A 22,435-nucleotide genomic window follows, 5' to 3' on the forward strand; every position below is an offset into this window, starting at 1 on the left:
GGGTGTGGAGGGATATGCGCGCACATACTTAGGCTGCTTCAAGAGCAGTGAACAGGTTAGGTGGTATCCATATTAGCATGAACAAAGATTTTAGTGTATTAGTTAAGAACTTTGAGAATTTAAAAGGCTGTTTCAGTTATCATTTTATTAGCTATTAGTCAAGGCATAGAATAATAATTTGTTCTAGAATTACTTGTGGTGAGTAGCTCATCAATGAATCTCTTAAGAACAAAGACTTCAGATCTGCCCCAGCTAAAGATCTCGGGGTCTGCTCTCCTTCCACTGGTAATAACAAGAATGGATAAGTGGTGTTCCTTTCTTAAAAGCTCGCTCATAAGAACGCGAAGCATCTTAGCTCTAACTGGTATGTCCAGCTTAAGCAACGATTCCACGGCTAAGGAATACGCGGTTCTATACAGACGTTTTCTTCACAGTAGTTTCATTTAGACAAGTTAGTGTGGGTAGTCGATATGACCGGGTTACAGCTTTGATGGAGACGAGATATATTTTGTTTATGACTTTATGCCTTTTGCATCCCTAAAGGATTGTTTATGTGGTAGATGACCTACTAAGGCTCAGTGTCGTGGAGACCCAAAATCAACATTCAAGCCCCAAACCATTTGACGCTTATTCGAATATTTCCTCGGAGTATTCATTAAAGCGACCAACCGTTAGGTGCTTTTGTCTGGGGCCTATCGACCGAGCTAAGTGTAGTTCAGGGGTGGGCCCCGCCTCCCTGTTTATGGTTAATCATTATAAATCCTATAGAATTTTTGTTATTTAGAAGAAAGATTTGTTAGTTAGCCTCCAAATTTATGTTTTGGCTAATTAGCCTCTCCTGAAAAATATTTCTGGCTCCGTCCCTTTCGTATGGCGCTCACAAACTTATCATATGACACTTATTGACATATTTTTCGAAATATTCTTCAAAGCGACTAACCATTATGCATTAAAGAAATATCCGCAGCGCCAAATCAGTTGGTGCTGCAGAGTTGATTCCAGATTGCGTTCAAGCAGTTGCTTGAACATAATATGGAAGGAGGCTTTGGCCACGCTTTTCTAACGGTACTAATATTGAATCTTGGACTGTGAACGTCCATAGCACAAAGTCTTAACTCAATTTCTTTATTTCTTCGACCTCTCTCTGTTGCGACCAGGATTTTATTCAAATTGGCAATTATTATTTCTGTTTTAGATACCAACTAGATTTTGTGCCCGGGCCTTTTCTTTTACCCATATTTTTGATTTGGTAATGATCCGCTTCGGCTTTGCCTCGCCTCGCCTCGCCCCGCCCCAATTTAACTTGGAACAAACTAAATTAGCTAAATTAGCCCAAAATAAGGAGCTTAATTTGTTTAGGAGCAAAACAAATGATAATACAAATGGAAAATATACATATCCCCATTAATAAAATTATTTTTTATTTGGTGAAGCTTCACCTCATTATTATCCCCATTAATAAAATTAGCCCAAAATTAGGTGCATAATTTGTTTAGGAACAAAAAAAATGATAATACCTGCTTAACTAAATTCACAACAAAAAAAAGCGATGAAAAATATACAGATCCCCATTAATAAAATCATGAAAAAGGTTCTAAATGGTGAAAAATATACAGATCCCCATTAATATACAGATACCTGCTTAATTTGATCAATGCCTAGTTATTGTAACTACCGGATGAACCACACAAACATGATAAGAATGTAGTTGATTAAATATAATTTTGTAGAGTGATGAATTAATATTCTGACGACATCCGATACTACACTAAGGAAAAGACCATAGAACCAAAATGTACCGGTATATTACATGTTATCGTCATAGAATCAAAATATATCCGCAATTATTAAATATTATCTTCATCGCATAGCCATGCTTCTCAGCGTCTTCCCGATCCTCTGTTATCTTCATAGAACAGAACTGTGGCCCATACATAGAGCAAAAATGTGCAACTTTAGCACCATCAGCTGGTAGGGTATCGTCATGGAAGCACATGGCAGGCATCGGATCCAACAACAAAGCGAACTGATTCATCCATCGAAACTCGAATCTTTCCTTGCTCAATGCATCATCCCAGGCTTGAGCACCTGGATGACCTTTAGCTAAATCGGCTGCATGAGCAGCTATCTTGTATGTGATAACCCCAGCGATCAAATAACAAATAAGTGCTGTTCCAAGAGCTTCTATATTAGCAGCTCCAATGTCCGAGGTACAATCTAGCAATGTACAAATAGACAACGAAGTTTAGTTTTTATATTTTCAATTTTGGGTTTTCAATATCGCTGAGAATGATAGACCGTATTAAGTTTTTGTTAGTTTTCTATTTGATCATGTATTACTGAATAGAATTCGCACCTGATCACCACATGCTGCTTCGTAATTAGGATTTGTTAGCTCTTCTTGTGCATTCATCTTCAATAGATAAAAGTTCCATTATGAATCTTGGCATAGCAAAGATTTTAGCACACATGTTGGACATGATACAGTATATTCATAACGCTGGTAATGTTCAAAGTACATTAAAGTACACTTGGATACATGGCATCTGGTTTCACATACTTTACAGTAATGGTGGGTTTGTTTGTAGAATTCACCGTTTCCAGAAATTTATAATTCCATGGAATTACGAATTCTGGGATTTATGTAAATTTCTTGTGTGTTTGGTAATTCAATTAAAATTCTTAGGATTTATAGAGTTTTCTTATTTTAAAGTTTTTGTACCATTTGGAATTATCCTCAAATCTTAAAATTGCATATATACGGGATTTATAGTCAGAAAAAAATGGGTCCTTCAAACCCTTGATAAGTTTCCCAACAAATCTTAGGGGGAGGTGTCGGACTCCATATGGAGGATTTGATGGAAAACTGAATCCCGTAGGAAACCTGATTCCAAGAATTCAGACAACCAAATATATAGAGAGGGAAATTCTCACTTTAAAATTCTACATCCAAACCCACCATAAATTTCTAAACTCCACCTATATAATATGGACGGAGGGTTTAAAGTTAACAAACGAAATAGAAGTTAACAATAACATCAAACAGAAACACACAAAGTCGTAGCCACCTTTGCAGTGCAGGCTATTGGTTGAGCTTGCAAGAAATTCCATCATTATTATTTAATTCAAAATCTCTTGGCTCGTGCTCCAGGATTCGCCAGCGTCCTGCAAGAAATTTTTGTTCATTCTGTAGAGTGTACCATTGCTTTTGAATCCTCAAACACTTGAAAAAAAGAAGAAAAAAATATGGAGGAATAAATTGAGCTAAGAAGACTCTTTTAGGACTTATAATGCCATAAAAACAAAAACTCACATCAATAATGTAGTGCGGAGATTATAGCCACAAAATTACCCCATCACGATCTTTGGCTGTGTCACATAGCTAGTTAAAAGAACTTCAGTCAGAAAAGCATACTCATATCATAATAAGTTGTCTGTGTACTCTGTATAATCAAATCAATATAACCAAGTTGGTTGTGTCCATGGAGTCACCTTAAGCCATAGAACCACCAAAAAAGAACCCAGGAACACAGCTGAGTTTAAATGATCCGTACCAATGTATTAAGTCATACCCATCCATAATTGACGACGATAAATTTCCCACGTCTATCTTTCGTTGCTGCTCTCAATTTGCTGTTGAGCTGCAATAAGAAGCACATCAGTTTCCAAAGAACATATTTGCAATGTGCATGCATAAGCATAATACTTATAAAATGATGTTAATCAACTGGAATCCCACAATGATTTAACTCTAAAGAGTGACTCATATCAGGCTCTCTATGGCTGGTTGGTTCTCTTCCAAAATGTTAAGTATATCACCGATTGCTAAGGTTCTTGATAAATGACCCTTGAAGGTTATGCGTGTTAAGATAGGACTCCATCTCTATGGTAATTGTGACAACACTCTGTTGAGGGGTATTGAAGAGTGAATTAATTGTAGAAGTGGTAACTGATAAATTGATCCATATCTCACACAAAGAACACATTTGCGGTGGCTTTTGGGACAAATTTAGAAGAAACGATTTGTAAATCAGATTACCTTCAATTATCTGGGAAAATGTGTTATATGCAGCAAGACATCTTTTATTTCGAGTATTTCATCATCCTCATAAGTATCCGCTGAAGCACAAACACGCAGGAAAATCAAACGCGCATCTTTTAAAATGAATGAAAGATTCAATGGATATGGAGCATTAAGATTTAAACGAACAAAAGCCTTCTTCACAATCTTCGTTATCAATACTTGGTATGCGTCCACAATAAGTGTCAATTTCACTACTTGCATTGTCAGCTTGGAATAGTGATACTTAACTCGGTCCCAAACATGACATAACGCAGACACAAATACCACTACTCATTCTTAAAATGGTTAATGATGCAATTGACTATCCTGCAAGGCAAAAATTTGAGGTCCCAATTAAACAATCATAAACCCCCACCTAGAAAGAAAAAAACAGAAGAAAAAGGAACTTCATCTTAGTATAAATTCAGCACTTGATAATGGTTGGCTAGCAATAGCATCGTACAACAACATAAAATAGTGTAGCAAGTGTAGCAACCATGTATAGTAGCAATTTTTCGGACCTATTTGTTGTTGGATTTGAGGCCAGGACTGATTAGGAAGGAGGGTTTCCTTAACTGGTCGAAGCAAAAGAAATTCTATATAAGCAATTTCTGCGAAATATTATACTCGAACAAAGAATTTTTAGTGTTCGTGAGGCCAAGAAAATGAAAAGCTAGGCAGAATCCATCACTAAAACATCACAACCTAAAGATTCTTTAGCTCTAATAACATATCCCCAACACTAAAACATAAAATGCTATGAAGTTAAGTAGAAGCACGAACCTGGCACCAATTATTTTGATTAGGAAGCCATGGACTTATCATTTAGCTGGCATTGGAAACCAAGAAATGACGTAGTATGCTAAAAAAATTATATAACAAAGATACAACTGTCATAATGATAAGGGATGGAATTCGGCAACTTGTGCTTGTTTTGTGTTTAGGAAAGTTAACAATATAGAATAGGATATGATTAAGTCAGAATTGGATACTCAAAGGAAGAAGCTTGAAAAATCAAACATGAACAAAATCAATACCTATATCTACAAAACAGGAGAACAAAGAAAAATCTAAGCTAACTGAAACCTTTATACAACATCTTTGATTCTCTTTGCCTGTTTCCTTGTATTAACGAATACGAAAAAGAAATCATTAGGAAACAGAAGAAAGGTGGATAGGAAAGGATGCCGCAAAATAGGGTTTGCACTTTGCACATAAGAGAATTAGGACTTGGAGGTAAGATAAACTCATTAATTCTTAAAAGCGTCTGTCTCATTGATTCAGAAAATAAAGAAACAGAAAAGAGTTAGGGTTTACCAAAACATAATTGGATTTGGTTATTGTTAACTTTCCTAATTGGAGTAGATTGGAAATGTAAAGAAACAGAAAAGAGTTAGGAGTTACCAGAAAAATAACCATTCCTTTTGTGCTTAGCCTCTGCCTTGGAAATTACACAAATACTTTTAAGAATAAATTACCATTCCCATTCGTGAGTCTGTACACTCAGTAGGAATTAAGTCCATATTAACAGTAAATTCACATATTTTCATTTGTGATGAGAAAAAAACGATGATGATACATAAATCGCTACTTAGATAAGACTTTAGATACATACAGTAAGAGTCTATTGGCATGTCTTCCTTGGTATTGTTTCTTCTTAGTAGACTGACAAATAAAGTTTTGTGAGTTCATATACAAATAAATCATCCATGAATGGCTACAAACTCGGATTCGTTGCTTCAGATACGTATAAGGTGGATGCAGCTCAGCTTTACACACTTTATTTGTTAATAGTGTATCTTGCTTGTAGAAATGATTGCCTCCGTTATCCGCCATCTTGTTTAGTATCTACATGTTCTTTACCTGATATAAACCATCAAAATTCATTAATACGGTGTTAAGAGCTGCAATTCGTTAAATGTGTTGTTTGATCCCCTAGAGATCGTAGAGAAGCCTCAGTTCAGGCCACATGTGCCTTTGATGTGTCGGTCATGGCCTTATATTATGCAATGAAATGGATAAAATAGCTTAATCACTTCCTGTGGTGTTCATAGTGATTATCAGTAGTTGGTGGTAGCATATTCAAGATCAGTTCAAAACCTCAATAATATGAAGCTAAAGAGCCTGAACTATAGTCTATGGAAGGATCTCCGCTATCTCTAATTCTACTACTTTTCACATTTAGGTTCCCTGCCAGCTAAAGAGTCTAGGGTTTTAAGGTTTGTACTAATATTTTGAACAGAAATTCCCTGCCAGCTAAGTACATGCATAATGTTATTTTGTATAGATAGTATGGTGCAAAAACAGTAATGTTGAAAGTGAAAGTATTGAAACAGGTACACTGCATTTCCTTTATCAAGTGTTTGCACTCTTGTACTTTTGTATTTTCATGGCGTGATGCCCTGATCTTTTCCTAAAACCTAATAATACAACAGTCATTGTAAATAGTTGAGCAAGGAAATACTCAATTTTTCAGTTCATAACAAAACTAACAAAAAAAAATAATAATTAGACTTACCCATTTGTGCCTTCGCCAATCTACTCCAATTTCACGACACAATACATGCTTCAATAATCCGAAGAAGGAGACCAAGAAAAATTAAGCTGTCATGGTGCTCTACAGCCATTACTTTAAAACCCTTTTTCCAATCAAATCTTCAAGAAGGAGACCGAGCAAAATTAACCCCAACAGAAATAGTATTCCACTTCTAATTACTTACTAAACAGCTAATGAAATCAAGTATATTTACTATTAACAGACTCTGTAGACAGAATCTTACCAAGGCCGAAACCAACCTAAGAATCGAAATAATTCTCAGCATCTAAATTGATATTGCTTCTATCTGCATTCCACTAGGCGCAGTGATTAATCAGACTCAGTAAACAACTTTTTCAGGTCAAAAGACATAGACAGAATCTTAACAAAACCGACGATAAAAAGCTAAATCAATCAAAATAGTTATACAATTACAAAACCTAAATACTGAATCAATCAAAAGGTACGGTAGAGAAATAAAGTTATACCATTACCTAATCGGGAAGCCACTGCTACTTTTTTTTTTATTCCAGCTCAACCTTCATCCTCCATTTTACCTGCAAAACCAAATATGGGCTAAGGTGTTTTTCTTAGACACAACTTTTCTTTTAAACCGAACACTAACTAAACCCTACAAAAGTGACAACTATCAATAATATTGAATCGGCAGAATCGAAACCAAGAATCCATGTTGGATGTATAGGAAAACAATGGTAATGTCTCAACAGAACTTCATGCAGCTTGTTATGCTTCCCAATCCGGTCCAACATACAACATTTTGATTGATTGATTGTACCTGCAAAATAAAAAAATATTATCGTTTATTGATTATACCAACAAAATAAAACAAGGATTAAGGTTTATTGATTCAGAGAAACGAAAAGACAAAAAGAAAAGCGTTTGGGTTTACCAAGAGCAAATATTGTACCGGCAAAATAAAACATGGGTTAGGGCTTATTGATTTTACCTGCAAAACCAAATATGGGCTCAGAGAAACAGAAGAACAGAAAGAAAACCTTCAGGGTTTATAAAACATGGATGTTACCTGCAATAACAAATCAAAAGAAAATCATCACATCTTAGGGTTACACTTGACGAAGTGAATCAGCAAAAACCAAAACGTTACCAAGAATGTCTAATCCTATTTTGTCGGGATTCGAGAGGAAAATAGATAGAGGAAGAGAGGCGGAGAACGGAAGGTAGAAAAGAAACGATGCAATTGATAGAGCTCTGTTGCATCAGGAAAACCAAGAGGAGAATAGAGAGAGGAAGAGCTCTGGTTTGTCGCAGAAGAAAAGGCAGAGAGAATCTCAATATTTTTTTTTCCGTGATAAATAAAAAATTGTTTTATTTTGTGAAAAAAATCCTAATTTTTCTCTCCTTTGAGGAAAAGTGAAACGGAGCAATTCTGTGAGTGGGTGAGGGTCACCGTTAAACGTGGAACCTAATGAGCTTAGGATTTTAAAGGAGTTAGATAAGAAGCCTCTGGGCTGGATACGAGGATGAAAATTGAAGCTGGTGTAGCTAATGGAATAAAATATTTGCATGATAAATCATCTCCTTTGATAATCCATGGAAATATCAAACCTCCAACATTCCTTATGCAAAGGATATAAGCCAAAGCTGTGAGATTTCTCAGGGTTTGGCGAAAGGATTCCAAAACCTTACGAGTCTGAAATTGCATGGACTCTCGGTCGACGGTATTGTCATCTTGTACATGAGTATGCTAATAATTTTAGATTCATTCAACAGTCAGAAATACAGTTCTGGCTTAGTCTTGCTTGAACTGATTTCAGGGTGCACAGCAAAGCCTAACCCTAGTCTCACTAAATGGGTAAAACTGTTAAATTGTTTGTTTTACAAACATTCAGAAAGAAAAAGAAAAAGTAATAAGAGGCAGATTGAGAAAATACAAGCAGCTAGTACTGTATATTTCTTGTTTGGTGCAGGCAAAATGTAAATTGGTAGATTTCATTAGGGTGGCTGATCCACTCCTAAAAGGCGAGTATCCAGAGCAAGTGAATGTGCAGTTAGTACTGTATATTTCGATAAATCATCTAAATTCCAAAAGATACCATTGTCTTTTTCGAGTACATGTTATCCCACATGTGTGACTTAACAAGGTTGGATGGAAAATGTAACTAGATGGGGCATTTTACCAACCTGTCCACGGTGGGGCATTTTCCCAAAGTTGCCTTCGATTTTGGGCATTTTTCCAAATTCCCCTGAATATTAGTATTAAAAATCAATGGCAAAACAAAGTTACAGTTAGGAAAATGTATCTTTGTTTTGATAGGTTAAAGTGAAATTCATTAAAAGAAGAGGTACTTAAGAGGGGTATCTCAACCCAATGAATACAAGCAAGAACAAAATAGCGAAAAACATCCCGGCAAACCCAAAATAACAAAAAAACAAGTTTACAAACGCCGGAATAAGTCCCATAATGCAATCACCATATTCGCCGTTAGAGCCTGTTGGATATTTTCAATATCTTAGAAAATAAAATGATTTATGTTTTTAGTTTGCCGCGACGACCGGGGGAGAGTGTGTGTTAAATAGACACAATGAATGTTAGTTGGAGATCAAGAGGCACCTCTAATGGGTGTCTTTTGGAAATGAAGAGGCATCTCCAATAGGCATGAGTCCCCTATAAGTAGTGATGATTGTTTTCCATTCAAGGAAGAATACCATCTAAACTCTCTTTGTTTTCTATCTTACAAGCATCATCAGAAACAAAACCTGTGTGTTTTTGGTTGGGTCAAGGTTGTACAAGCTTTGAATCCAACATTGTTGTGGGGCTTCAAGTATCCCGACGACAATATTCACTGACCTATTTGTACTCGCCAATCTTATTGGGAAGGGTCGAATAATTGTCGAAAAGAATCTAACATTAGAGCCTTGAAACCAGAGACAACATCCTTTTATTTATCCTGTTTTATTGTCAATTTTCCAACAGTTTTCGACAATTATTTTCGACATGGAGGGTGAATCTTGAACGGCTGATGCACAATCTCTACAAGTCCTGAATCAGACTTTTAATAGGTTAGAACGTTTTTGAAGGAGAGGAAAAGGAAGTCAAAGATACCAAACGGTTACCATTCTTAAGGGACTACCATGAGATCAGATAAGTGCACATCTTTCTTCTCTGTTTTAAAATCATATGATGACATGCTCGTTAGCATCTGTTTGAGACCATGATAACTCTTGTCAAGAGATAACGAAGTACCCGTTAAAAAGTAGTGAACCGGAGAGCGTAGATTGGGATTTAATCTACCAAGCGGTTAGCACTGTTTGGGTAATTTCCATCAAATCTGATACTATCTATCAGTACTGGTGATGATGATATTTGGTCTTAACAAGGGAGATCAGACTATCCTGAGAATCATACCGTACAGGCTAACTCCGAGACCGTCATATTACGAGATACCTAACCAATTTCTCTGTCTTATGCATGAAATTTGACAACTCGCTTAATGGCAACTGCAAGATGAAACTTAACTCATATAAAGACAACTCTCTTTATTGATGTTTAGAAAATCTGTCAAAACTAAACACAAGCTCTAATCTTGCTCATATGATCAACCACAACTTTGGTGATCATATATACATAGAACTATGAATTCCTTTTCCTAATCCTATTACCTTATTACATGTCTTTCCTTTTCTTAGAACTAGATGACTTCTAATTCCCTTAGGATTACATCAATTTCCTAATCTTGTCCTAACCAGCTTGTTATTGACTTCTATGTTGAAGTTTAACCAACAAATTTGAATCTCAGTTAAGATATGTTTTAGTGTTATGATCCATGCATTTATGAAATCATGATTAATGGTTTGATTATTAGTACTCTAATTGATTCAAGTACCGAATCTTTTACTAAGAATTGCATGAAGGAATTGAAATCACTGTTCTGTTTGGTTTAGGGATTCATTAAATTATTGATTAAGGACCATGCAATTCATCCGTTGGAATTATCTGCTGTAAGGATACAAGGCCGATAATATCCGTCTATTGAACATCTTGGTTTTTACTATACGTTTTGCATCTGGTTTGATACAATAGACCTATAGAGACTCATGATTGGTGTGAAACGTCATTAGTAATTTTGTTAGTTGTAATTTCATGGAAATAAGCATTGTCAGTTGGTTTATCATGTAACCACCATTTGTGTCCAGAAAGAGACAGCCAAATCGAAAACCAAAACCAAAGAGTTCTTACTTTGTATTATAATGGATTTGAAGATGCCCTTATCAGCATGGTGTGATGTTATCGAACATTGTTTAAACCACACTGTTAATACGCTGTTTTCGAGGTCCGCCTAGTGGGCGATGATTAGATTGATAAATGGGTAGTTATACATGAAAATGCATTCTTATTGCAGTCACTTACAATTGGAAACTCTCTAAATATGGTACTGAATGTTAGTATTGGCAGTGGTTTATGGACCAAGCAAAGGCAAGAGACATCTCTAGTTCTTTGTTCAAGATTGGCCTCTGTTGTGTTCAATAAACACGTATCATTGTGGTTGATTTCTAATGTAACCACAAAAGAGAGCCAAATCCAAGTAGATGGTATCCGTACCGGTCCCTGGATTTGAAATGTTTCCTTTTGGGAAATATGAGAGTACATGTTTGGTAGAAACTAATACTAACATGAGTCCATAAGCGTGTTTTCAGTGAGAGCCAAATCCAATAGCAAAGTTGTAAGAATTTTGTCTGTGTTCTTGGATTTGAAGATTCCTATTTTGGAATTATTTTATGATGGACGAGCGGAGAAAATGACTGGAAATTGGGGGAGAACTTATATGATTTTGTCAAATTTCCTAGTGTTGTGATTCGTCATTAATTGTGATGAGAACAATTTTACGGCATGACTAATGGTCAATTCTGTGTATGATTGATCTTGGTTGGTCGTGCACTCCTATGCATGTACCTTGTTTTCGCCATCAGTGTACGAGAGCCAAATCCAAATTTGTGAGAGTTTTTAACTGTACTTTGGATTTGAAGATTCCTTCTTGGGAAGTTTGTTGGCATGGACAAGTGGCAGGCCAAGTTTTCTGCCATTAAAGGCCAAAAGAGAGCCCAAATCCGTGGTCGTAACTGCAATTGACAACACTGTATCAGATTTGAAGATTCCTTTATAGAAATTACGTGTGAACATGGATTAGCGAAACTCATTTGATGATGCCGTTTTCTTGGGATCTGGTTGGGTCGTCCAGCCAATGTAATTAACTTTGGACATCTAAACGAGGACAATCTCTTATGAGTTTTGTTTGCCATGACATAGATTTGTCTTGCATGCATAGTGGACTACTGTGGTTTTGTTTCAAAGCATGTCCATATACATACCCTGAATGTTTGAATCTGATGGTGAACATCAGTGAAGATCCATCAATGGAGAAGTTACTTATATACTGTTGCATCCATAAATGACGAATTAACTGTGTTGGATGATAGGCACTATGCATGATAAGAACTAAACATTAGTTTTTCTCTAAGATATTTCTGTGTATGAAAGTTCGCACACTGTGGTGGTTTGACAATATATATCTAGTCCATGGTCAGGACTAAAGTCGTGTGTATGGCATTTGGAAAGTGTCATAAACTAAGGAAAATTTAAATTACAGTTTTCCAGTTGTTGGGTTATTCATAGTCAAGAGCATCAATAATTGCTGAGATAACATTTATCTGATATGAAAATAGTTCTTGAGATAAGAATTATGGGTTCCAAAATCTGGAAATTGGAATGTCTTAAATGACATCGAATGGAAAGTGGAATACAGGTATAAATATGTTAACGTATTGGAAGATTGGGCGGCCGACCAAATATCCAACGATGAGGTGTTACGATGTTACCGATGCATAAATTATGAACATTTGCATTACATAATGCAAAATGTTAAATAGACATTGCCTATGTATTTGAGTATAATTTGTAGAGGATTGGGCATGACTACAGGAGTTACTCATAGTGATATTGTGCTTGCTGAAATAGCAAGTAAATTGCCTACAAATTTCTTATGCCTCTAGTGAATGCAAGTCTATAATGACTTAGACTTCTTGTGGATTAACTGCCAATGTTAATTATGATTCCTAGAGAAGTTACAATTATCTTTTAAATCAAATAAGGACATTTTTAATAATGACTTGGAAACTAACTTGTAGAGATCCCATTTTTGGAAGAAGCCATTTCAAGCGGTCTTGATTAATTGTGAGAATCAGAATATGAATCTATAATGTTTCTAATGAGAGTTATAATGAAAAGTCAAGATATGTGCAAGTCTTAGACATTGAACGGTAAGTCAATTACTCAAGAAAGGAGAAATTGCAGTTAACCATTGAAACGGAGAAAAACTTGGCAGACTTGTTCATGAAGACTCTCCCAAAGGAAATATTTTCAATGAAGTATAAGGAGATGGGACTCAGGTCTGTGAAAGAAGTTCGATCACCAATAACGGAAACCCAACTTATGTTATATTTTGAAAAAGATAAACTAAGTTCAATGTGGTACTAACAAGTTATTGCAGTGGTTATGCTACACTAAACTAAAACTTCCCATTGTCCTTCTAGTGTAGTGATTCTACATGATCTTAGGGATGGATGAAAATCCTTAATAAGTATAACTTTTATCACAAGGTGTCTCGCAGAAACACCTTCGAGACTTACCTATATGAGTATATGGAAATCAGGACGTTTCCTATGAGAATAAGATCGTTCTCAGAAAAAAACTCATGAATCCAGGAGAAAGCACAGGGCCATTAATGTGCGAGCTATAGAACACACTACTATCGGAAATCAATATGTGTGGAGGTTCCGGTTTTATCACAAGGGGTACTTGGTTCAAGATTAAATTCACCATAGGACCTCGATAAAGCTTTGAATATCTTACACTAAGTGAAGGTTCAAACCCAAAAGGTACCTATTATTTATGTATTGGTTCCAACGATGATGCTTTGTCTCAACTTACCTTGAACTACGCTGGCTTGATCCCACTCGGGTACGTAGGCAGTCACTTGAGTGATGCCAATCTTGTTTTATAAGTTTTACTTTATTTTATTTTCTTTTCATGTTTTTGGATATTGAAAATGGGGGAGATTGTTGGATATTTTCAATATCTTAGAAAATAAAATGATTTATGTTTTTAGTTTGCCGCTACGACCGAGGGAGAGTGTGTGTTAAATAGACACAATGGATGTTAGCTGGAGATCAAGAGGCACCTCTAATGGGTGTGATGGTTCACAAAAGACAAGACCATTCCCATTAGATACCTTATGTGTCATTTGGAAATGAAGAGGCATCTTCAATAGACATGACTGTTTTCCATTCAAGGAAGAATAACATCTAAACTCTCTTTGTTTTCTCTCTTACAAGCATCATCAGAAACAAAACATGTGTGTTCTTGGTTGGGTCAAGGTTGTACAAGTTTTGAATCCAACATTGTTGTGGGGCTTCAGGTATCCTGACGGCAATATTCACTGACCTATTTGTACTCGCCAATCTTATTGGGAAGGGTCAAATAATTGTCGAAAAGAATCTAACATTAGAGCCTTGAATCCCAGAGACAATATTCTTTTATTCACCCTGTTTTATTGTCAATTTTCCAACAGACCCATCATCCTTGTGTTCGACTCGGCGTAAAAGAATGCTTGTAGTTTAACATTATTTAAGCGAAACTAGGCTAGCCACATAATTCCATTCCCAGCTACGATATTTTTCTCTTTATACTCATCGGGTATCAGACTTCTGTATCTTTTCTTCTTTGGGTCATATAAAATGAAATCCCCTTTCACCCATAATAGAATCTCATTGTTCTGAAAACTCCAGATTATCCTCAAATTGGGTTTACCAATAATCCTTTTTTTGGTACTGGTGAAACTTTTAGTCCAAGATTCTCTCACTATGTAATTTTGCATCTCCCATACGTCAACCCGGATATTGCGAACATATAAAATTAGACACAGAGACCCTCCCAATACTGCCAAATGTATTTGAAATTTATCATACTTCAAAAGTTCTTTTGGATGTGGAATAGGTTCTTCGGGTAGTGCTACCTCCTTGAATATCTCATTGACAATATCAAAAGAAACTAGAACTCTGGAGTTTTGTTTATCAATAATATGCATAAGCCAATGGATAGCTCCATTAAGGAGCACCCCATCGTTTTTCGCATAAGATGGGAAATAGTAAGGTATTATCTGCTTGATAGATTTCCATGCCTTCGATCGTAAATTATAAACAGTAACTTTAATGTGCTGATGTCGATAGCATACTCCTCATGCTAATAGTTACCGGTTTGTAATTGCCAATTGTGCAATCATATCCTAGCCCATATACAAGTTTGCATTCACCTGTCCACAGCGAATAGACGGGTATGCTCTCGCTGTGCTCTCTAGTTAATGGATTCCAAAGATAAATTAATTTGATAATATGTTCATTCTCAATGCCACAAAGTATGCAGAGCCAACCATCACAAGCACACAAAATATCTTGCACATGAGGTCTAAAATCATAGCCATATTCGAGGGGTGGGAAGAAAGGGCAATCCATCCGAGTAGTAATTTCATCAAACTCGCACACTGTTGATGATGATGATAACGGCAATAACCACGATATTGAACTATAATCAATCGAGTAAATTGCGTTGGATTCTGTCGATGTAAAAATAATACTAGGATTTCTTTTCATGTTATTAAAATGCATATTATTAAACTTACGGCTAGCAATTATTGTACACAAGGATTTGCTTACCCACCTAAATCGCGAAAGAGATTTTACCGGTAATCTCACAAAGATTTCTAGCAAAATCTCTTCTGGAAGGTATGGCACTGCGGCCTGTTTATTCCCTTTCTTCTTCTGCTTCCTGTACATGGTGCGATAGGTTTTTCAAGCTCTTCTGTAAAGCCCTAACCAAAAAACCTTATGAATATATACGACGGGTATATTTTGCTGGTCACGCCGGCCGGGGTAAGGTTGTGTTTGGAAGGCTCGTTTTTATCTCTTTCACTACAAGAAAATCTCTCTATTGCTACATTATATATTTATTTATTTATTTGAAGAAAAAAAGTTATATTAAAAAGAAAAATTCAATTTTTTTACAACCCCAGGAACATTCAACACATCATCTAACTGTGAAGAATAGTATCCCAATTAAACAAAATTTGATTAACAGTATAACCTTTAAAAACATCAGTATCATGAAACCACACAAAAATGGTTTGCTTTATCAAAAGACAAATCTCCTCAACCTCCTTGTGTCTACCACCACCATAAGCTCTACCGTCTCTTTCCTTCCATAGATGCCACATAATAACATAAATTATCTTCCACCAAATTTTCTTGCATCTTCCTTTAAGCTTGTTAAATTTTCAAGACTCAAACATGCTTAACAGAGTAGAAGGACAAGGGGTACATTAATTAAATATCCCTACTTTTGATACCCTTCAAATATACCCTTGAAATGTCAGATTACCGAGATATCCTTTTATATATTACGATAATAACAGTTATAGCCCATTTATTTCCTCCAGTTTCATTCCGGCGTTTCTCTTCTCTCTCTCATAGCGGAACATAAACCCCGATCATAAATATCAAAAGAACTGAAATCAACCGATAGAAAAATCGAATTATAACTCATCAAATGTAAGTTACGATATCATTTGAGGCTTAAGAAGATCAAAATCAAGACAGAAACCATCAAGAAAGAAGAAAAAAGTTAGGGTAAAGTGATTTTTCAACAAGTCGATTTACCGTCGTCGTCAACTTCGCTTTGAATATTCAAACAAAGGTATGCACAAATTTAGTGGTGATTTTTTTTTAGATAAGTTAGATTTTTATTTCTTAGAGTTTGAAATAATTTTGATTTTGAATTAGTTATTATTAGTTCTTCGTTCTTCAGGGGATATTGAAGCATGTTAATATCTTGAACTGATATGTTGTAACTAATACGGATGCATGTTTAATTTGATTAGATTTGCTACTAATTTTATTGATCTCGTTAAATTTGTTTAATTCTTTAGTGTTGCTTTTTATTTTGAAATCGATTTTATTTTTTGATTTTTCTAACGATGTTTTTTTCAAATCCTTTGGATTGCTTGTTTAATTAGAGTGAAATAAAATTATTGTAAATAAGAGGCTATAACGGAACATGATGAAGAGATTGAAAGGGCTTAACCTGTTGAAACTAGTGTTTTACCAACATCAGTATTTGAACCACATATCATGTAAATTGGATGAGAAAGATTTGTGACTAGTGACAATGATGGTGGTGGTGTTGTAGCTGTAGTATTTGAACCACATATCATGAAAATAGTGACGTTTCTGTTTATTTATTTATTTTTCCACAGAATTCTTCTTCAGTTTCTTAATCAAGGTGTTATTATAAATAGTACAAAGATGAGTGGTTGACCGGTAATGTGTAGTTTTACTATTTTTTGTTTTCCCTCATAGATTTATTCTTTGAATTGCTTATTTAATTTGTTTATTTTTTAATTGAGTTGAAGTTGTGATAACTATGAGGTTATGTGAAACATTATTGGTACATAGTAATAACGATATGATTCGTATCGTCGAGTAGATTTTAAGAACAACCAGACATTATAGTTCGTCACTAGAGCATGGTGTGTATATAATATGTGAGCCCTCAGAGCCTCCACAGTGGTACGATCAAAACCAAAGATCAAAGACCAAAACAAACGATCAAATTTGAGTTTAGTATGTAGTGTCACGTTAATGCAGTGGAGTATATTTAGTCGGGCGGATGTATAATCCACGCTTGCATGTGGAGCGTTGGTATAATCTTCGTTTGGGCCGGGCGGAGATATAGTTAACGCTGGTTGTGGGGCGTTGGTAAAGAATACGCTTGTGGTGGGGTGTACATATATTTCACGCTCGGAGAAGGGGCGTTTGTATAATCTACGCCTGGTGTGGCGAACGTATAATCAACGCCTGAATGAAGCGTTTGTATAATCAACGCCTGTTTTGAGGCGGACGTATAATCAACGCCTGTTTCAGGCGAACGTATAATCAACGCCTGTTTTGAGGCGTACGTATAATCAACGCCTGTCTCAGGCGAACGTATAATCAACGCCTGTTTTGAGGCGTAAGTATAATCAACGCCTGTTTGAGGCGAACGTATAATCAACGCCTGACGTGGGGCGTACGTATAATCAACGCCTCCTCTTCTCTCAGGCGTACGTATAATCAACGCTTGGTTTCACTCAGGCGAATAAAGGAATCAACGCCTCATGGCAGGCGTACGTATAGTGTTGGACTTCTATTAACACACGTATCTAGCACGTGTGGCATTAAAGCCTGGACAATCTCTAACCACCACGTATAGCCCACGTGTTCACTTTCCCTTTACCCTAATCTTCTCCGTCTTCTTCTTTTCTTTTCTACCTCCTCTTTGTTTCTACCGCCCACAAACACAGCTTCTAAACAAAAACATCACAGTAACGAGCAGTAAAAGAAAAGAAAAAAACGAGATACTTGATGAACTCGGGTTACAAAAGAGGTATTTTTTTTTCTTAATCTCTTTTGTTTTATCCATATTGTTGTATAATTTATTTAGGGTTTTATTTGTTAAAATTAGTTTATCTAAAATTTTGTTTTAACGAACAAATATGAATATGAAATTGGTTAAATTTAATTGGGTATGTGTGTTTTATGTTTTTTTAGAGATTAATATGTATGTGAAAAAAACCATATTTGATGCTTATGTAAATTTGGTTAAATTTTTTTTTAAAATAGTTAGATTTATTAGAGCTTCCATAGTGGTATTGTAAAAATTTATTTGTGGGTATTGTAAAAATTTGATTTGTGGGTATTGTAAATTTTTATTTGATTTATAATCTATTCACTAAAATTTATTAGAGCTTCCACAGTGGTATTGTAAAAATTTGATTTATAATTTTTGGGTATTGTAAAAATCCGTGGTTATGTAGATTATGTGGGAAATAGTTCTCACCCTTCATCTGTTTCAATCAACCTATTTCAATTGAGAGCTTCCTTTTATTGTTTTTCTTCATGTTGTCTGTTGGTAATTAATTTTATAGAATATGGTTATCAATAATTGTAGTTATTGGATTAATTTTAAAATTATTGGATTAATTTTAAATTATTGTAAATTATTGTAGTTATGTAAATTATTGGATTAATTATTGGTTTTCTGCATGTTGTATGTGAATATGGTTACCAATAATTGAATTTGTATTGTTTTTTATTGAATTTTGAGGTGATTAATTTTAGTTATGTAAATTGTAGTTATGTAAATTTTGGGAGTTACATATGTAGAAGAGCTAATTGCGTGAGTATGGAATTGATTTTTTAGTGATTTTTATGGAATCTTGAAGTGATTAAATTGGGTTGTGGAATCTTGTAATGATTTTGGAAATGCATCGGTGACGATTTAATTTGTGTTTATGGAATTATAGAATTTGGAATTGATATGGTTTGTGTTAAGGATTTATAGTATTTGGAATATAAATGGTGATGGACTAATAAAAATATTCGTTAATGAGGGTTGGTCTTTTAATAATGTAACTGCATATATATTGTGTGTGCACAGATGTTGAACAAATTCACAGCGCGTTTCAATGGTCGCATGAAGACGAACAAGAAACAAAAATCTGTAGCCGAAGAGGATTATAACTTAATCGCTACTGGTACAATTAAGGAGGTTGATATTCCACGGTTAGGGAGGTTTCCTATACTGCAAGATGATAAACCGCACGCTACTACGGACATCACATTTACAGGGGAGCACAAATTGAAGTATCAACATCGTGGATCTTTGGCATCGGTAATTCATCACTATCAAACTATTTCACAACACTGTCCTAGAGCTAAGTATATTATTGAAAAAGCGGGATGGCAAAATTTACTGGACATACAATGTAGCGAAACCAACCATTCAATGGTTGATTATATTGCTGAGCGGTTTTGGGATACAACAAACACTTTTCACTTCCCATTTGGTGAGATGGGATTCACCCCCCTAGATTGGCTCATGTTGACTGGACTGAGTATCGGTGATGGGCCTGATGTTCCTTATGATTCGGGGAAGTACCAATTTGAACATGTTCGTGAGCATATCTTTCCGGATATCCAAGATGTCACGCTCTGTCCAAAAGCACCGTCGTGGTAGGAAAAAGGAAAAAGGAAATATTTTCATCGATGCAAGAGGGTGCAAGAAAATATGTTGAACGGGGATTTGGTGTACTTCAACAACAATTTGGAATCATCAAACAACCTGCAAGAATGTGGAATCCAGATGTGCTTGCCTATATCATGAAAACTTGTATTATCTTACATAATATGATAGTCGAGGATGAGCGTCTACCCGGTGACTGGCCACATGTTTATGAACAACGTAGCAACGCAGCACCGGTTAATATATTAAGAGGCAATAGTGACGAGTTTTCCCAAATTAGAGCTCAGCAACGCCGACGTGCAATGCGTAACAAAGATGCACATATTCGCTTGCGTGATGACTTGATCGAATATATATGGGCGGAATATGGGAATTAAAAATTGTCGTTTGTCATTTCTTTTCTATTATCTCTTTGTATGTAAACATCCTCAAGTTTTAATTAAGGTCGTATGTTTCAAAAAAGTAGAAATTTAATTCAAATCAACGGAAGTAAATTTAAAATCCAAAAATTACATAATAATAATGCTAATTGTTCAGGTAATAAGAAATTTAAAACATAATAATACTAATAATACTACTAATCACTAAATAGGAGAAATAATTAAGGTTTGAACTATTCCGCCTTTGTGTTAAAATTGGTTTCTTTTATTCGAACTATGTCCGCCCTGCGAAGTCGGAAGTACTCTTGTTGTACAGGTTCCATTTTTTCAAGATCCATCATAATGATGCGAAATTCTTCGTCTTCAGCTTGCTTGGCTATTTTTGCCGCATGTTCAGCTTGTTTTGCTGCAAACTCTGCTGCTCTTTGTTCCATCTTGAATCTTGATTGTGCTTGGTAATGAGTATTGAAATTTTGTTGTTCTTTAATAATTATTCCCATCAATTCCTCTTGGTGACTGGATTTCTCTCTCCCTGTTTTCTTCAATCTTTTTGCTGCTTTTTTCCCCATCTTACGAAGATATGTGTTCTCTATGTCTCCCCCATCTGTGTCGTTACCGCCGGTCTCTCCTTGAGTTGTTGTTTGCGGTCCTTCATCATCTTCCTCGTTATTCTCATAAGTGTCCAAATCATGCGTCGTATCGAATACAAAAGTCGATCGTCGATTATATTTTATATTTTCTAACACAACTGGGTAGCACTCTTCGTGCTTAAATTTTTTCCCATCGTTGCATTCCTTGAACCTCTTGTTAACTTCTTCAAGCTGTTAATGTTTTTAAAAACACTTAAGTACATGGGCGCTTATTAAATATTAGAAAACAATTGTTCGAAAAATCAAGAATGCTTACCTTCTTTTCAGGACCCCATCCAGTATGATATTCACCTTCAACTTCTGCCTCTTTTGCCGAAAATAACGCCACATCTTTACTTATTCCCTGATATCGTTTTTGCCAAGAACTCCAAGACCGCTCTGGATTATTAGGTAAATGAAGTTCAATATCATCCTTGATACGAGTCCACAACGTCGCCTCTGATTGATCAGTTCCAACACTAGAATCTTGAGATATAGATAAATGAATTTTACACATTGTTACATCTTCGATTGTCGTAAAATTTGGACCTCGTGCTACTCTTGGTGCCATTGTAAGCGAATCCGTGAAAATTTTCCAACTGATTTGAAAGCAGAAACAATATTTCTTCTTATTGGTGTGGATAGTTTGAAGTATTTAGTCGTGGGAAAATGTCACAGGATCTCATGTGTATATATAGGTGTTTCTTCCGAAATTTTCAACGTTCCGAAATGTCTTCCAAACTTTCCAACGTTCCAAATTATCCAACGTTCCATTTTCTTCAACGTTCGAATTACCAACGGTATAAAAAATTTCAAAATCAATTTTGTCTAAGTATTTTTTTCTTTTTTTTTAAACTCAAGCTTGGGGTGTTAACTATATAAACGCCTGGAGTGGGGCGTTAACTATATCAACGCCGGGATGGGGCGTTAACTATATAAACGCCTGGCGTGGGGCGTTAATTATATCAACGCCTGTCTGGGGCGTTAACTATATAAACGCCTGGAGTGGGGCGTTAATTATATCAACGCCTGTCTGGGGCGTTAACTATATAAACGCCTGGCGTGGGGCGTTAACTATATATACGCCTGGCGTGGGGCGTTAAGAATATCAACGCCGGGATGGGGCGTTTGTATAATCTTCGTCTGAATGGGGCGTTAATTTTATGAACGCCTGACGTGGGGCGTAAACTTTAGCAACGTCCCAACGGGCGAACATTTTATCAACGCCTGAACCGGGCGTAACTTATATGCACGCCTCTTTATGGGGCGGTGACTTTACGTACGTTTCACAACAGGCGTAGATTATACACACGCCCGATGCCAAACGGTGATTATACCTCCGCTCCACTATATATAGTTTTGGTCTTGGTCCCAGACCAAATATGGTCTGGAATTTGGTTTTGGTCCAGATTTTAGTCTTTGCTCCGTCCCGTTGCGTCTCGTCCCTGGACCATAATTATAGGTTTGCTCGTCCACTGCAGTTGCTCTCATGTTCTCAAAGATACTACCAACTTGTTATTTTTCATCAAAAAGTTTTTTATTAGTGCAAAATACAAGAAGCTAGTGATCTTACCCATTCTGTGAACGGTTCTTTGTGGTCAAGCTTCTTTCTATTTAGTTTCTTAGTGTTTCAGGCACAAGGTTACGCATCTATCTATGAAAAAGAATCCAATGATT

General features: G+C 35.9%; 2 long non-coding RNA genes across 4 annotated transcripts; both read right to left on the reverse strand.

Annotated features, from left to right (window-relative positions):
- Window positions 1–3,051: 3,051 nt before the first annotated feature.
- LOC113342906 lies at window positions 3,052–5,114 on the reverse strand. The gene is made up of 4 exons (XR_003356906.1): window positions 4,040–5,114; window positions 3,493–3,641; window positions 3,314–3,382; window positions 3,052–3,165 (listed from the first exon to the last, which is right to left on the reverse strand). It is a non-coding gene; the product is annotated as an uncharacterized LOC113342906 (long non-coding RNA).
- A 4-nt stretch (window positions 5,115–5,118) lies between these two features.
- Window positions 5,119–7,893, reverse strand: LOC113342905. Of its 3 annotated transcripts, XR_003356904.1 has the most exons (7): window positions 7,726–7,893; window positions 7,567–7,644; window positions 7,279–7,395; window positions 7,094–7,156; window positions 6,844–6,906; window positions 6,582–6,718; window positions 5,119–5,926 (listed from the first exon to the last, which is right to left on the reverse strand). It is a non-coding gene; the product is annotated as an uncharacterized LOC113342905 (long non-coding RNA). The 3 variants fall into 3 exon arrangements; XR_003356903.1 differs by having other exon boundaries at window positions 7,094–7,395; XR_003356905.1 differs by having other exon boundaries at window positions 6,844–6,916; window positions 7,094–7,395.
- Window positions 7,894–22,435: the final 14,542 nt, after the last annotated feature.

Source organism: Papaver somniferum, unplaced genomic scaffold, assembly GCF_003573695.1.
Source record: "Papaver somniferum cultivar HN1 unplaced genomic scaffold, ASM357369v1 unplaced-scaffold_5, whole genome shotgun sequence".
NCBI lineage: Eukaryota > Viridiplantae > Streptophyta > Magnoliopsida > Ranunculales > Papaveraceae > Papaver > Papaver somniferum.